The sequence below is a fragment of the Palaemon carinicauda genome, chromosome 34 (genome assembly GCF_036898095.1).
Source record: "Palaemon carinicauda isolate YSFRI2023 chromosome 34, ASM3689809v2, whole genome shotgun sequence".
NCBI classification, from domain to species: Eukaryota; Metazoa; Arthropoda; class Malacostraca; order Decapoda; family Palaemonidae; genus Palaemon; species Palaemon carinicauda.
The window spans coordinates 39,960,581-39,978,080 of record NC_090758.1 but is presented as its reverse complement, the minus strand read 5'-3'; positions in this window follow the sequence as shown (position 1 = coordinate 39,978,080).

Here is a 17,500-nt window from a genome sequence, read left to right as displayed (position 1 = left end):
CACGGGTAGGGGGTGGTGGTCGTCAGCGCGAGATGCCATACGCTGCCACGGAGGAGAATGTCCCTAGGCTGAGGGACTGGCTACTGCAACGTTTTGCGAAGACTACGTTCAACGTTTCAAGAAACCCTCTGCCGATGATGAAAGGAGCCCCTCACCACATTCACCTGAGGGAAGGTGCCATCCCCTATGCGTGTCATACACCTATACCAGTCCCTAAGCATTGGGAGGCCGATGTTAAGGCTCAGCTCGACGAAGATGTCAAATTAGGAGTAATTAGGGAGGTCCCTGCTGGTACAGCTACGGACTGGTGTGCGAGGATGGTAGTAGTAGCAAAGAAAAATGGTAAACCACGGAGGACCGTGGACTATCAAGAGCTTAATAAGAATTGCAAACGAGAAACGCATCACACATGTGCTCCTTTTGACATGGTCTCGGGTGTGCCACTTCGTACATACAAGACTGTAGTTGATGCCTATGCCGGATTCCACCAGGTGCCATTAGATGAGGAGAGCCGACAGTTGACAACGTTTATTACACCATGGGGGAGATACCAGTATTGTCGAACACCTATGGGTCATTGCGCGGCCCCCGATGCATACACGAAAAGGTTCGATGACGTCATTATTGATGTACACAGAAAGTACAAGTGCACAGATGACGTGTTGTTATATGACGACAGTGTTGAGGGAGCCTTTTGGCATACTTGTGATTTTTTGCAATTATGTGGAGATAATGGTATTACACTGAATCCGGATAAATTCCAATTTTGTCAAAGACAGGTAGAGTTTGTGGGGTACGAACTTGATTGGGATAATTATAGCCCTTCTAATGAGCGTATGAGTGCCATTAAGAACTTCCCCATGCCTGTAAGCCCAACTATCACGGATATAAGATCTTGGTTTGGACTTGTGAACCAAATTGCACCTTTCGTGGCTGTAGCACCAGTAATGGAACCATTCAGGGATCTTCTCAAGAAATCCCCCCATCGGAAAGTTTTTTGGGACCAACGCCTTCAAAACAGTTTTGTTGCAGCCCGGGACAGCATTTGCAAGATGTTTCGCGATGGACTGACATATTATGATAAGACAAGGCGCACTGCTGTTGTTACCAATTGGTGCAGAGAAGGAATGGGATTTGTTATATTGCAACAATATTGCAATTGCGAGGATCTCAATGCCCCTTTTTGTTGTAAGGGGGAATGGAAACTGGCACTATGTGGCAGCAGGCACCTGACGGAGGCGGAGGCCGGCTATGCCGTCATTGAGGGGGAAGCGGCTGCAGTAGTATGGTGCCTTAGGAAATCGAGATTGTTTTTACTGGGATGCCCGAATTTCATTTTAATCACGGACCATAGACCTTTGGTAAAACTCTTTGGGGATAGGAGCCTAAAAGACATTGCAAACCCGAGACTACTAAGGTTGAAGGAGAAAACTATGCAATATAGTTTTACCATAAGATATTTGCCGGGGAAGAAGAATTCGGCAGCCGATACGTTATCAAGATACCCAGTGATTCGCAGTGAAACTACCGTCAAAGACGAAGAAGAGGAGGAACTTATGAACGAAGTTTGTATTGCCTCCATGACGTCATCGCTGGCGGATGACGTCATTACTATGGACTGGGCTACCTGAGGGGGGAAGCAGAGAAGGATCCTGATTATTTACTATTGCAGCGACGTGTCAGCGAAGGGGGTTGGCCGTCGTCAAGGTCTCAAGTGGAGCCCTGCCTAAAACCTTTTTTCACTGTACGTGATAGACTGAGTGTCATTGAAGGATTAGTCACATATGCATATGACGAGGGGCATGTTCGTCTGGTAGTTCCGGAGGTACTACGTTTACGCATTGCAACCAATTTACATTCAGGTCATCAATCAACTGACTCCATGATCAGAAGAGCACGACAGGCGGTTTATTGGCCTGGGATTGAGGGTGACTTGGCAAATTATAGGGCACAGTGTCATGATTGCAACGTTGCGGCACCTTCGCAACAAAGGGAAAGTATTATATACACTCCCCCTCCCGAATATCCATTTCAGAGAACTGTTGCAGATTTATTTCAAGTAGCAGGGAGGCAGTATATGGTCTACGCCGATCGACTGACTGGATGGATGGAAATTTATTTCTTCGCTAACGGAACTACATCCGCGAGATTGATCCCAGTTTTTAGAAGATATTTTATGCAGTGGGGAGCACCTGAAGAAATATCAGTGGACGAGGGCACAAATCTAACAAGCATGGAAATGAGACATTTCTTCGGTAAGTGGGGAGTATCTATGAGAGTGTCGTCTGCTCACTACCCCCAGTCCAATGGGCGGGCAGAAGCTGCTGTGCGCACCGCCAAACGAACATTAATGGGCAATACTCTACCTGATGGAGGGCTAGACAATGACAAGGTAGCTCAGGCGATATTGCAGTATAGAAATACACCATTACGTGGTATAGATAAGTCTCCTGCACAGCTGGCCATGGGTCGCCAACTTCGAGATTCGGTGCCAATGTTAAAAAGTTATCATTTCGTCACCGAGCATTGGTCGGAAACCTTGTCCGCAAGAGAGAGGGAAAGAAGCGTTGTTGAGCAACGAATATCATCTAAGTATAACGAGAAAGCCAAGGATCTTTCCCCCCTACAAATAGGTGAGAGGGTAGCTATCCAGGATGTGACTACACGAGCCTGGAATAGAAGCGGGGTGGTTATTGAAAAGAATAGCTACCGCCGATATCGCATAAGGTTAGAGGGGAGCGGAAGAATTTCAACAAGAAACCGCAAGCATTTGAGATCCCTGCCACCCACACCACCTGAGGGAGAACCTACTCCCACCGCCTCGGGGGAGGCTGGCCCAGTACCCACCCAGGAGAGAAGTAGCACTAGGGTACGTCGTCCTCCGCAATGGCACGATGATTATATTACAGAGTAATTCATTTTAGTTGTGTTTAATAAATATCCCCTAAACATGTCAAGTTTTGTGCATATACTTTAATCCTGATTATTTGGGTTTAATAAGTGTTCCTCTTGTCATGTTTACCATTCATGTATGTTCCAGTGCTGTGTCCGAAGGACTATCTTTATTATAGCTGATTTCCTTTTGCTTCACATGTCACCACTTTTACCAGTTTTATTATTTTTGCAACTAAAAGGAGAAATCTATACTTATGTTTTAAATATACTATGTTTGCTTTGAATGGGGAGCTTTGATCTTAAAGGGGAGGTGTAGGAATGTTCAACTTGATGTACGATATGTTTTCCCTGTTATGTGTATCTCTTTGCACGGGGTTCAGGAAAAGACACAAGTCAGTTCCCGCTCATCCCTTGATCTGTATTCAAGTCTTGTACATTAAAGGAATCAACTGTTCCCGAGTATGTCTTAACCTGCTTACATATATATATATATATATATATATATATATATATATATATATATATATATATATATATATATATATGATTAATATATACAGTATATATATATATATATATATATATATATATATATATATATATATATATATATATATATATATATATATATATATATATATATATATATATATATATATATATGAAGTTAAGGCAAAAGAAAAACATTTGGTTTGTTGTAGATGCGCAGTGCATCTCGCTGCGCATCTATTATGTAAGTCTGTTGTTATAGTAGGACATCGCTATGCAGTCAGGCTTCTCCTGATGGATGAGTTATTTAAATCCATTTAGACGTCACTAAAAGTAGTGGAAGAAGGACAAGGTGACATTAGAAGTCGTCTAGAATCTCTAGAAAGTGAAAAAAAGACATAAAAATAGTGGCACAAGACCCAAACATGGGTTTGATAGTGATGCGTCTGGGGAAGATGTTTTCGTGCATGACCGCCATGGTGGAGCAAAGTTGCCGTCTGCAACAAGGAATACCGGCCCTTCTACCCCTAATGCAACAGCCGGAAATATATCTCAGGCTACAGTAGCTAGAGATAATCAGTGTAGTATTCAAGATGAATATCAAGCAATAAAGGACAAAGTGTCTGGTATTAAAATACCACAAGAACTACATGTTGGTACCTCAAAGTCTGGTATCAAGCTAGATGAACAGATAACTGCTAATGTTATTGCTAATAGTGCAAAATACGTGGAAACTACTATTAAATTACTGTGGAATTTAGATGAGCAGGCGTCACAAGATGACCTATTAGAGATCTTTAATGTTCAGAAAGCGCACATTGATTATTTACACCAAGAACATTCGGCATTAGTGGTGTCTGGGCAGTTTGGCGCCAAAACCTCCCAACTGTCCAAAAATTTGTCACGAGGAACAACTAACCTAGATGACAAACAATTAGATTCATTACTAAAAGCTGTGCAAATAACTAGTAATGATCCATGTACTAAACCAAAATATAGAGACAATCAGAGAGGGCGCTTCTACAATAACTTCAACAACTACAGTGGGGGATATTACAACTGTAGAGGCCGCGGTTACAACAACAACAATTACTACATGCGTAATCAGTCACAAAGGGCTTCCAATTACTCCTGGAATAAACATAAAGGCGTAAATAATAATAACACAGAATAATGTTTAATGTAATGTATGTACTTAACTGTGTTGAATAAATTAGGCCTAGTGTTAGTGTCACTGTGTTGAATAAATTAGGCCTAGTGCTAGTGTTTGCAGATCGTGTTTGGTTATTTGTCACTAGTGAAGTGAATGACCATGTTACACTTTTTTTTTCTTCTTTTTTTTTCCTTTTTCTCAAATTTACTTTATCCCTTTAAGCTTAACTGTTACAAATACTGTGTGTAATGTGTAATTTGGTAGAAAATATACAGTCTTGGGAAAAAATTGGAACCCCTGAGTACATAATAGGGTGGCTAAAATATGGAGTGACTATACCATTTTTTGTCAAAACCAGAATAGTGTGAATTCGAAAACTATACATATAGTGTGGAAGAAGAATGTTTTATTGACCCCAAAATAGTGAACTGCCTAAATAACGGTTTCATTAGTAAGGTTTCAGAAAAACCCCTATGTGTGTCACCTATAGGATGTACTAGAAACAAAGGAAAAGAAAAATACAGATTGATTAGTGATATGAGATTTGTCAATCAGTTTATTGAAGTACCAAAGACACGATATGAAGAATTATCATGTTTACTGAACGTTGTAAAGAATGATGATTCTTATCTTAGCGTTGATTTGAAAGACGGTTTTCATCATATATATATATATATATATATATATATATATATATATATATATATATATATATATATATATATATATATATGTATATGTCTCAACACTTGAGAAAAAGTTGTATACGGGAGTTTGACCCCCTTCAACCAACCAACTATTGACATTCAACCACTCAAACTGACGAGAGATATAATATAAACCTATAATTATCTTTCATATGCAATAAATTCATTTATTTTTTTATTTCACTTCCTTTAATGAAGTACAGTAGCATTTTTTTTTCTTTTTTTAATCAGCTGATGACTCGCTAACTCCCTTCTACAAGCAAACTTGCCAATTAATGGTCTCGTAGCAGACGACGCTATGACATATTACTTGTTTATGCAGTTTATATCTATTTTCTCATATTTTATTGATATTTTGTATTAAAGCAATATATTGATAATGACTTTGTTGCTTGATTTACGAAATAATACAAACAGACGTTTGCTGAATACGACCTTGGAAAAAAATTCTGTTTGTTGATTGCAGTATTACCAATTTGCAGAAAAGTAACTACATTTCTTTAATCAATAATTAAATTTTGTGTGAAAATTTATAGGCTATATGAGGAATTTTGGAAATAGTACTAGAATTTTACCTGTTTAACTAAATTTTATGCACATTTGGCAACGCTGTTTTCATGTAAACAACACTTGAAACACCATACACTCTGACTAAACGTGTAGTTGTGGTGATAACTACGACTGGTTTAGTGGTTTCTTATATGAATATGTAATAAAATTGGGATAATCGGCATTTAGCTAATTAATATTAACTTAAACATTTCACAATTCACACAAAATAAGAAAAGTTACTGTGCAAGACAATAATCACGCTAGAGTCGCTGACTAGGGATTTGTGCTAAGAAATTTTTAAAATCCTCAATTTTTTTCTTAAACTGCCTTGCTATTTTTTGGGTGTACCTTACCACTTTTAGCGTCTTATGACACGGTAAATACGGCATATATATATATATATATATATATATATATATATATATATATATATATATATATACATAATATATATATATATATATATATATATATATATATATATATATATACATAATATATATATATATATATATATATATATATATATATATATATATATATATATATATATTATGTATATATATATATATATATATATATATATATATATATATATATATATATATATATATATATATACATAATATATATATAACAATATGTGATTCATTGCCTAATCTATTTTATATATTTTAGACGTTTCTTCCGAAGTTCGTTCTCTTGGTCCACATGGGTATATTTATGCCAGCATTTTTAAGTGTTTCAAATGATAACTTCGTTTCCTCATCTTTTACATCAAATGAAATGCTTCATGGAAGAGATCCCAACCTGTACCTAGGATACTGTTGCTATTTACCTCATGACTGTATCAATATAATCTTAATGGTATGTTATGCCAGAACTTCACCTCTTACTTGGCTTCAATCCTTTTTTAATTCTTAATTGCTAATAAAATGATCTAGAAGTATGGAGAAACAGAATATATGTGAAAACCCTTAATAGTAACTCTTAAAGGGTTAAAGGCTGTCGATGAATGTAACATTGCCCAATCAATCAGGACAATGCCCTAGAGACTGACCATATGATCAGCGTACAAGCCGCCTCTTCACCCAAGCTAGGACCAAGGAGGGCCAAGCAATGGCTGCTGACGGCTCAGTAGATAGACCTATAGGCATCCCTAAACACTCCATTCTTAGCTCACAAGGATGGTGAGGTTGCGGTGACCAAAGGAAGTATCAAGTTTGTGCAGGACTCGAGTCCCAGTCTGGTGATTGCCAGGCAAGGACGCTACCAACAGTCCACCACAACTCTTCAACAGCAATTTTCTCTGCAAAGGTGAAGACTCTCTCTCTCTCTCTCTCTCTCTCTCTCTCTCTCTCTCTCTCTCTCTCTCTCTCTCTTAAAAGTGGTTCAGGTTGTGGACATACAACGGCCACTCTCCCAACCACCTTTCTTTTGCAAACCTAAAAATAATCCTTAAGGATCTTAAAAAACATTATGCAGATTTCATCTAAGAGATTTTCACAGCACCCCGCAAGGCTACATTGTGTTTGAACAGGAACAAAAACTTTAACTGAATTTATCTTTGACTAAGACCACTAGTTGATGATCATTATACGAATAATCCGTCATTTCTAAGTCTACAATACCTTTTTATTCTTTTTTTTTTGGGGGGGGGGAGAAATGTAGAAATAATAGTTACAGGTGACTGATAACCTTTTGTAAATATCTATGCCTTCCAGCCAAGCTTGGTGATTCAAGTTTATGACCCTCCTTCTGACTATCTACTATACGGTGTTTCATCAAAATATCTTTATGTCGCCTAAAGATCAAAATAATTATATTCATATATAGAAAATAATATGTTTTCTCTTGAAATAAGTTCCTCCTACGCTGATCAGAGAGAGAGAGAGAGAGAGAGAGAGAGAGAGAGAGTTAACCTCATTTTAAGTAAGCAATGATTCTCCGGAGACAAAGAAAACAGAATCCATGCAAGTTAGCATGGCCTCTCTCTCTCTCTCTCTCTCTCTCTCTCTCTCTCTCTCTCTCTCTCTCTACCCATGAGAGTTTCAAGTCAACTGACTCGTGATCTTCCTTAACAAGACTCTCCATAGAAGGTCAGCTACAAGAATGGGTAAAATAGCAGTTTTTTCTTAGAATCATCTCATAACATCGAAGAAATAGGAGTACTTTACAAAGGCCTTGATTTTAAGTAACACTTTTATATAAACGACTGATTTACACAAATTACATTCATTCATTGAAGAGACTCATTAAATAAACATTTTTTGAGCAACCACCATTGATGATCTTTATCTTCTCAATCCAAACAATTTAGTATACACGGAAATGTATTCTTTATTTAAAAAAAAAGTGTTTTGGGTTTATCCCAACTCCTCAACGTACAATACTCGAGGAATGATTATATGTACCACTGGTTGACCATGACTTTTTCTCTTTTCTTCTTCTTCAGCTTAATCCCATTTCTATACTGGTGTAAAGGTTTCAAGTTACCCCCAGTTTCAAACTACCCCCGGTGACTTGAAACCGGTTTCAGATTAGGGGGGGGGTAGTTTGAAACCGGTTTCAAGTTAGCCCCTCTCTTTTCAAGTTACCCCCCTCATCAGAATGATAAATAATTCATGTGACATCGCAAATATGTATCATGCATTTATTGCTGGCTTCGCAGCAGTAGGAAAAGCAGCTTAATTTTTTATTTAAGACCAAATATTGTGTATTAGTGAATTATATGACACGTTAATAGTCACAGACTGTAATATAAGGTTTTGTGATAAAGGCAAGGTTAAATTTTATTTTATTTCAGTGTTCTTGTGATTGTTGATATTTTCGTATCTAAGACCTAACGTGTCATATAATTCACTAATACACATTATTTGAAGTTACAGACTGTCATTTAAGGTTTAGTGATAACGGCGAGGTAAAACTTCATTTTATTTCAGTGTGTGCGTGATTGTCGAGATTTTTTTTCTCCTTTTTTTTGTTATCTCCAATAGATTCCATTCATGTGCTTTAGGTGCATGAGCTTCGGGCGGCAATATGCCTGGAGAAATTGACACAAAAATTACTCAGAAAAAATGGTGTTGATTATTCTATTATTTAAACAAATGCATATATATATATATATATATATATATATATATATATATATATATATATATATATAGAGTCATATACATATATATATATATATATATATGTATATATATATATATATATATATATATATATATATATATATATATATATATATATATATATATATATATATATATATATAACTATATATATATATATATATATATATATATATATATATATATATATATATATATATATATATATATATATATGTGTATATATATATATATATATATATATATATATATATATATATATATATATATATATATATATATATATATATATATATATATATACATCTTTTGAACAAGGGCAGCCAACGCGCAGCTTAAGGTGTCAGTCACCAAAACTCATTTGCGGTGGTTCCGATTCTCCTTAATCCCGATACTTTCGCTTCACTAAGACAAGGGAAGCAAAATGACAAACTAGGATATATGGGATACACGTTGCCACATCTTCACTGGGTCAGTTCACTGAGACCTTTGGTCAAATCTTATTAAATGCATGAAGATTAGCTTCCTCATTCACTGTCTTGCACAATAGGCTTCCGTAAAAACCATGGTAAGTTCTCAGCGTCGTGTTTTTCGCCCAGAAGAAAGAAAAAGGGCATACAATGTCTATCAGTTTTTTAAATGGGAAAATGATAATGAAATTGTTAAATTTGGAATTGACCAAACAATCAAACGTGTCACAGATGCAACCAACATATAAAAAACGACTTTGTTTCAGATTTGCAAGGAAAATTGGGTCAAGGGTATTAAGCATACTGATAACATTATAAAGGAAGACATGAAAATGGTCTGAATTAACTAATTCGTTGAATCTTTTGTGATAGCACTAACTTCATCTGACGAAGTCAGCATAACCATGTTTGCTAACACAACCTTTGTTGTAAAGAATCTTAGTCGATTAATTAAATAAAATCTAAAACAATAAATCACGTATGTAAATATACCATATTAAACATAGTTAATTAAATCCTTTGTAAAGAATCCTGTCTTTTAATAATCAATCAGAATTGAGAACTGAATTCATTTGATATCAAAATTAAGATTATTTCTGTTAGTAAGATAATCATTTTATAACAACTTTGCTCTTCGTTATATTTAAGAGTTTCAACTGGTCACTATGTGGTTGTAAACAAAAAGAGCAAAGGAAACAATTTGGAGAGAGTATCAAATGAAAAGATTATATTCTTAGACCGTTCAAATCCGGGTGAATGACTTATTAGCTGACCCTTTTCTCCTTTTCTTGGCTCGCTCATAGATTAAAGTGGTCAAGCCAAGTGTGTTTTGAAAATTACCCAAGAGAACTGGCAATGCCGTATTGGGCTCCGAGTTTGCTCTTAAAATGGTTTGACTATACCCATATATGCAATATAACAATAGAACTCGTTGTGTCCATATATCTTTCTGTTTATTCATATATTCTGTCAGTGATTAATGCATAGTAACTTCGTAGTATTTGGATGCCATGCACATGAAAAATAAAAGCTCAAATATAAATCACCATTATGCATGTTGTCGTGAAGACAGAATTAACGTTGTGTAAGATACTGCTCAATTCAATTTAAACCAGATGACTTTAAATATGGTATGAAGTCTCGATTACTAGGTATTGCTGTTTTGTCATTTGATGAAATGAGTAATAAGAAAGAATGGAGCTATGACAAAGGGGCAGAAGTCTTATCTAAACCGCATGGAAATGTATAAGTGACTATGTTGCGAGGTCTTTATTTCTCTTTATGATACATTTCAGGTAAAATTCTTAAACATTTTATAACTCAGTTTTTCAATAATTTCATATTTCGAGATCAACGACAGAGAAAAAAGAATCCATCACTTACTACTCTGGAAGATGGTTTAAATAGGATTTGATTTAGCCCATGATAACACACAGCTGCCTACCTTTATGGTAAAATCAGTAACAACAGTTGTGAGACTAACAAAAGCTGTGTTCAATGCAATCCATAGAGGGCTATAAAGTGTAACGACTTCCACTTCGTCTCCCTGTCTCGGAAAAATATGCGCCCATGACTGGTAACGGAATTTCCAACATTTATTAGCTAAGATGTAAACATAAAATGGATAAAGGCTAGTTAAGAGTAAACGATACCAATTGGTGAAACAGTACATGTATATACATATAACCTAATGATTGTGTTGACCCTGATCAAAAGCAATTTATTAATATTCACAAATGATGAGATCCTGCGCAAAAACCAGGGGGTTAGTTTGAAACCAGGGGGGTAGCTTAAAACCGGTTTCAAATTACCCCCGGGGGTAGCTTGAAACCGGTTTCAAGTTACCCCCCAGTAGTCTGTATCCGGTTTCAAACTACCGGGGGATAAGATTTGGAGGGGGTAATTTGAAACCGGTACATCGGGTTTTCGTTTCGAATGAGTCTTTTCCGTCTATATCCTGTCTTGCACCTTTGCTTCCCCAATTCCCTTCTGCCTCAAGTCCTTCCTTACTCATTCTCTCCCTCTCCTTTTTGGTCTTCCCCTTCTTCTTCTACCTTTAACTTTGATGTCCATAGCATGCCTCCCCGCCTCATTAGATACCCATGCCACCCCAATCTTCCTTCTTGCACTATCTATGATATTTCTAAAATCTTTGTTGATCCTCTAATCTAGTCATTCCTAGTTCTATTCTTTCTTAGTACTCCAGACATCATCCTAAGCATTCTCATTTCTGCTACATCCATCCTTAACTCATAAGCTTTCCTTGGGCTTGCTGTCTCTGTACCATGGTACATTGCTGTTTTCACGACTGTCTTGTGGAATATTTCTTTAAGTCTTTGTGGCAGTCTTTACTCTTTTTCTCTTTTAACTATCATAAAATACAAGGTTACAAGGCGCAATGTCTTAACGGAATTCAAAAGTTACTCCTTCAATTTTCTTTCACTAAAAGACAATATTTACAACTATATTAGAAACATGAATGTTTATCCTAATGTTTCCTTTATCTGGCAGTTACTTTGCTTATGCCTGCGTCCCACATTATCTCTGTTACGAATGTCCTACGATTTTGAAAGTTATCGAAGGGATCCAAGATAGGTCCCTACGCTGATGTTGAAGTTTCCTATTAGTGCGTTGTGCTTTATGTTTCATCTCTCTCTCTCTCTCTCTCTCTCTCTCTCTCTCTACAAATTTTAGCCCATCTGTGTAAGAGACAAGTTTGACTCATTGGGCTGGCTAATCTCCATTTGATAATATAATCATCCGCTACGTTATTTCCTTTCATCTCCCAGGTGAGTTGATTAGAAATCCTTTTTTTTTTGTTCCCTCTAATATTCCCAATTCGTTATTTACTATTATGAATTCATATTGATAATCTCTCTGGATACATTTCGTATTCCTCTTTCGTGTTCTTGAAATATTCATTTGTGCGTGTTTGAATTTAGGCATTTCGTGTCTCCACCACCATCGTCTGTCTTTAAAGTACGTTGCTCTCTCTCTCTCTCTCTCTCTCTCTCTCTCTCTCTCTCTCTCTCTCTCTCTCTCTCTCTCTCTCTCTCAGCAGTATCCCTGCAATGTGACCCTTATTTCTTCTTGGATACAGAGTTCCAGAGAAAGGAGTGAATAACAGGATTATGTTTTTCACATCGGTGAATGTGTTGACACTTTAATGACAGTGGTTTTGTGGTACCCAATGGGCATGTTAAGACATGGCACTTGGCGAGAATCAACGATGTCTTTCACATACAACGGCATGTCCAATAATGGCGACCTAAAGATTAGAGCGTAAGCGTGCTTCAAAACATTTACCTTCTGTAAAGAACTCAAAATGTACGCTCTGGACACGGCGGACAGATAGGACGAGTAGGCGGCCAGAAATAACAACTGTTTAGTATTTTCTCCGGATGCTATTGGCATTGATAACACTCTCAGCCAATATTCTTGATGAATATGATGATCTTGCTCTCAGGGAGTCTCATTCCAGTCAGGTACAGAGAAGAATAATCTCCACCAGAAGTGGCATTGTCAAAGGATGGAAGTTTATCATCAGAAAATCTAGCTTGTTGCATCCTCCCGAGTACGTGCAAGTGCCATATTCAACTCCACATAATATCCAAAGAGAGGAATTGTTTATTGCATAACCACCGGTACCAAGTCACGTGAAAGTCCACCAATCACCCTGGTGTACTGTGCAGTACACTAGAAGGAAAATAATCTACTGATGATGTATCAGACAGGTTTCATAATAATATTCCTATCTTACATTCCATGGTCCCTTTAGTTCTTTTTTTTTTACAAGATTTGCACATTAGAAATAATAATAATAATAATAATAATAATAATAATAATAATAATAATAATAATAATAATAATAACAATAATAATAATGAAAAAGTATAGGATTAAGAAGTCGTTATAATAATAATAATAATAATAATAATAATAATAATGAAAAAGTACAGAATTAAGAAGTCGTTATAATAATAATAATAATAATAATAATAATAATAATAATAATAATAATGAAAAAGTACAGGAGGAAGAAGTCGTTATAATAATAATAATAAAAATAATAATAATAATAATAATAATAATAATAATAATAATAATAATAATAATAATAATAATAAAGAAAAAGTATAGGTGGAAGAAGTCATTATAATAATAATAATAATAATAATAATAATATTAATAATAATAATAATAATAATAATAATGAAAAAGTACAGGAGGAAGAAGTCGTTTAATAATAATAATAATAATAATAATAATAATAAAGAAAAAGTATAGGTGGAAGAAGTCATTATAATAATAATAATAATAATAATAATAATAATAATAATAATAATAATAATAATAATAATAATAAAGAAAAAGTAAAGGAGGAAGAAGTCGTTATAATAATAATAATAATAATAATAATAATAATAATAATAATAATAATAATAATAATAATAATAATAATAATAATAATAAAGAAGAAGAAGTACAGGAGGAAGAAGTCGTTATAATAATAATAATAATAATAATAATAATAATAATAACAATAAAGAAAAAGTACAGGAGGAAGTCGTTATAATAATAATAATAATAATAATAATAATAATATAAATAATAATAATAATAATAATAATAATAATAATAATGATAATGAAAAAGCACAGGAGAAAAAAGTTATTATAATAATAATAATAATAATAATAATAATAATAATAATAATAATAATAATAATAGGTGGAGTTGAATACTATGGCTGCATCGGCAGAATTCAATTTCTTGTCCAATTTCTCGATTCTACGGACAATTCTCTTTTCAGGGTTGCTACATTCAGCTAGCAAGGTGGCGAAGGTCATCAGCTGGGTGAAGGATACAATTCAGGTTAAGGCTGGATTTAATTAATACAATTAAAAGTAATACACGGAAATTACATCAGGTAAAGTCAAGAGTGGAGTTCGACTCGTTTCGGAACTGCTTGCTCCGTCTTCAGGCGAGAAGTGAGGCTCTGGCTGGATCTGGGTCCTTATATATCCCGGCTCTGGTTCGTAGAGAGGGGCCTCGAATTTTGATTGGTTGATCGGAGGTTATAGGCTCGGGTGGCAGATGTACAACGAGCTTGGCTCTGCCTCCAAGGCAGAGAGGTAGGAAGGAATTCTGGATCCTGATTGGTCAAAACGCGCGCCGAGCCAGCCGTAAAGTCAGGCAGTCTCCTCTTTTGCTCAGTGGACTGGGCCGAGAGAGGTATCCGAGCTCCCTGATTGGCTGAGACGCGCGCCGAAACGGGATCAAAGTCAGCAGCCCATTCCCACGCTCAGCAGACTGGAATTTCGGACCATGTTCGCCGCCAAAATCGGCATTCGGCCAGACGATTTCTCCATTTGTGGGGGTGTCAAGATCAGGGTTGTCATCGTTCTGGGGGTCTTCTTCTTGGTTCCAAGCGTTGGTACGTCGACAGGATGGTAGGAGGAACATCTCTTGGGTCGTATTCAATGCTGGTTTCTCGTTCTGGATTAACAGAGCTTCCAATATTCATAGGCCCCTGCTGTCAGGGGCGCTGCCGATAATTTTGGTATTCGCGACATCTGCCCGGCTAATTTGGGTGTGATGTCGCACTAGAGCATGATTTCTTATAGCACCTTGCTGGACGTGGCACGAAATCCTCTACGAAAGTTTCATAGTAGTCATACCTCTGTATTTGCCGGGGCATCCTCGGACTGGGCATTGGTAAGAGTAGACTACATTTGTCTTCTTCAGAGGATCGTTCTCAGGGGGCGCTGGATTGTTTCTCATGATCAAGCTGCCGGTTTTTTCAGTCTGGTAATAGATGATGAGTTTCACTTTCATGGTCTCATCAGTGGGTGACACGTTGTTAGTGATGATGTCTTTAATGGCCTTCTCATCCCGCTGATATTCTGCATGCATGAGGCCTTTGTATTGCTGTCGGACCCCTGGCTGTCGCTGTCGGACCCTTCTACCGCAGAGGACTTATACCACTTGTATATAGCTGTCCTCACTTCACGCTGGACTTGCTTGTTGCTGTAGCCGTTGTTGATGAGGACCTGTGCGGCCCTTTCCAGCTCCTTGTGGGTGTCAGTCCATGACGAGCAGTGTGACAAGGCCCTACGTACAAAGGCCTTGATGGTAGAGGCCCTGTAGCAGTCAGGAGAGGCCCTGTAGCGGGCAGGACATTCACTTTCACCATTTAAACACATGCCGAAATTTGTGGGCTTAGTGTAGACGGTGGTCTGGAATCCCTCGTTGGTGGAAGAAATCAAGACATCCAGGAACGGGAGGCTGTTATCGACGCTGTTCTCAAGGATGAAGTGGAGGACACTGTTGTCCTCAAAGGTCCTCCTTAGTTTCTTGATGGCTTGGGTGGAAGTAGCTTTGATGAAAGTTTCGTCAATATAACGGAAATAAGCGAGTGGGCACTCGAGTTGGGAGAATACCCTCGCCCCTACTACTCCCATGTAGAAGTTAACAAAGAGTACGCCCAAGGGCGAGCCCATCGCCACGCCATCCTTTTGCAAGTACATATGCCCACGGTGAGTAGTAAAGGGGGCCCTCTTAGTGCAGATGGCAAGGAGGGTCCGAAGGGCTTGCTCTGGGATATTCAATTCGGGAGTCGTCTCGTCCCTGTAGATTCTATCGGCGATAAGGTCGATGGTTTCATCAACAGGAACATTAGTGAACAGAGATTCGACGTCCATCGATGCTATGACCCCCTCGCCGCGGACGTCCTTGATCCTCTCTAGGAATTCGGCAGAGGAGGCCACACAGTGGCGGACGGGGACATATGGCGTCAAAATCGTGTTCAGTTTCTTAGCCAGCTGGTACGTAGGCGTAGGGCATTGGCTGAGGATAGGTCGAAGTGGGTTGCCTTGCTTGTGGGTTTTAACATTGCCGTAGGGGTAACCAAGTCCATAATCTCCCGAAATCATGGGCAGGTGTACGGCGTTAGTTGCAGCATTAATGGCCTTGATGGTGCGATATGCCTCCCTCTTGATGTCTTCAACAGGGTTGCTCGTGAGGCGCTCAAATTTGGTCAGGTCGGCGAGGATGGCGTCCAATTTCTCGTGGTACTCATGGGTGTTGATGAGTACAAAGGCAGCTGTCTTGTCGGCCCGACGGACGGTAACATCAGCTACTCGTTTGAGCTCTTTAGCAGCAGCTCTCATCTCAGCTCTCAATAAAAAAAAAAGTACAGGAGGAGGAAGTTGTTATGATAATAATAATAATAATAATAATAATAATAATAATAATAATAATAATAATAATAATGATAATAACAATAATGAAAAAGTACAGGAGGAAGAAGTTATAATAATAATAATAATAATAATAATAATAATAATAATAATAATAATAATGAAAAAGTACATGAAGAACGAGTCGTTCATTGTACAATGCCAAAAGCTGTATCAAATAAGAAGCCTCAGAGCGTTACAAAGGAAATCGTCATCACTAAATCCTTGGAATTGCAAAATGCAATAAATGAAAAGATAAACACGGAACAGTAGAAGTTGCAAGTGACGACATTATTTAAAAAACAAAAAAAGAAAAAAAAAAGGTTGTCGGGAGGACATTCTTTGTTACTAATACTTCCAGGATTTTTTAACTCAATTTTCTTTTTAGAAAGGATGAATTGTCAATCTCAGGTGTCTAAATACTTCCGATTACTGAATATTGGGAATAACAGAATGGGTGCCTAGAGATTATAAACGTTTAAGATGAGGGAAGACACGACTGAATATCTCCTCAATTGTTGACTGATTATTTATCGAGGAATTCAAATTCAAGAACTGAAATTTTTTGGGGTGAAATCAAACTCGAAATCCGAATATCTAATTGGGGAAATCCAATATGAGGACTGATGATTTTATAGATGAACTTAAATTAAAGGATTGAATAGTTTATTGATGAAATAAAATCCAGGGACTAAATATTTTATCGATGAATTAAAATTCAAGGACAATAATTCATCGATGAAATCAAATCCAAAGACTAAACATTATCGATCGATGAAATAAAATCCAAGTATAATAATTCATAGATAACATCAAATTCAACACTGATCCTTGCATCGATGAAATCAACTCTAAG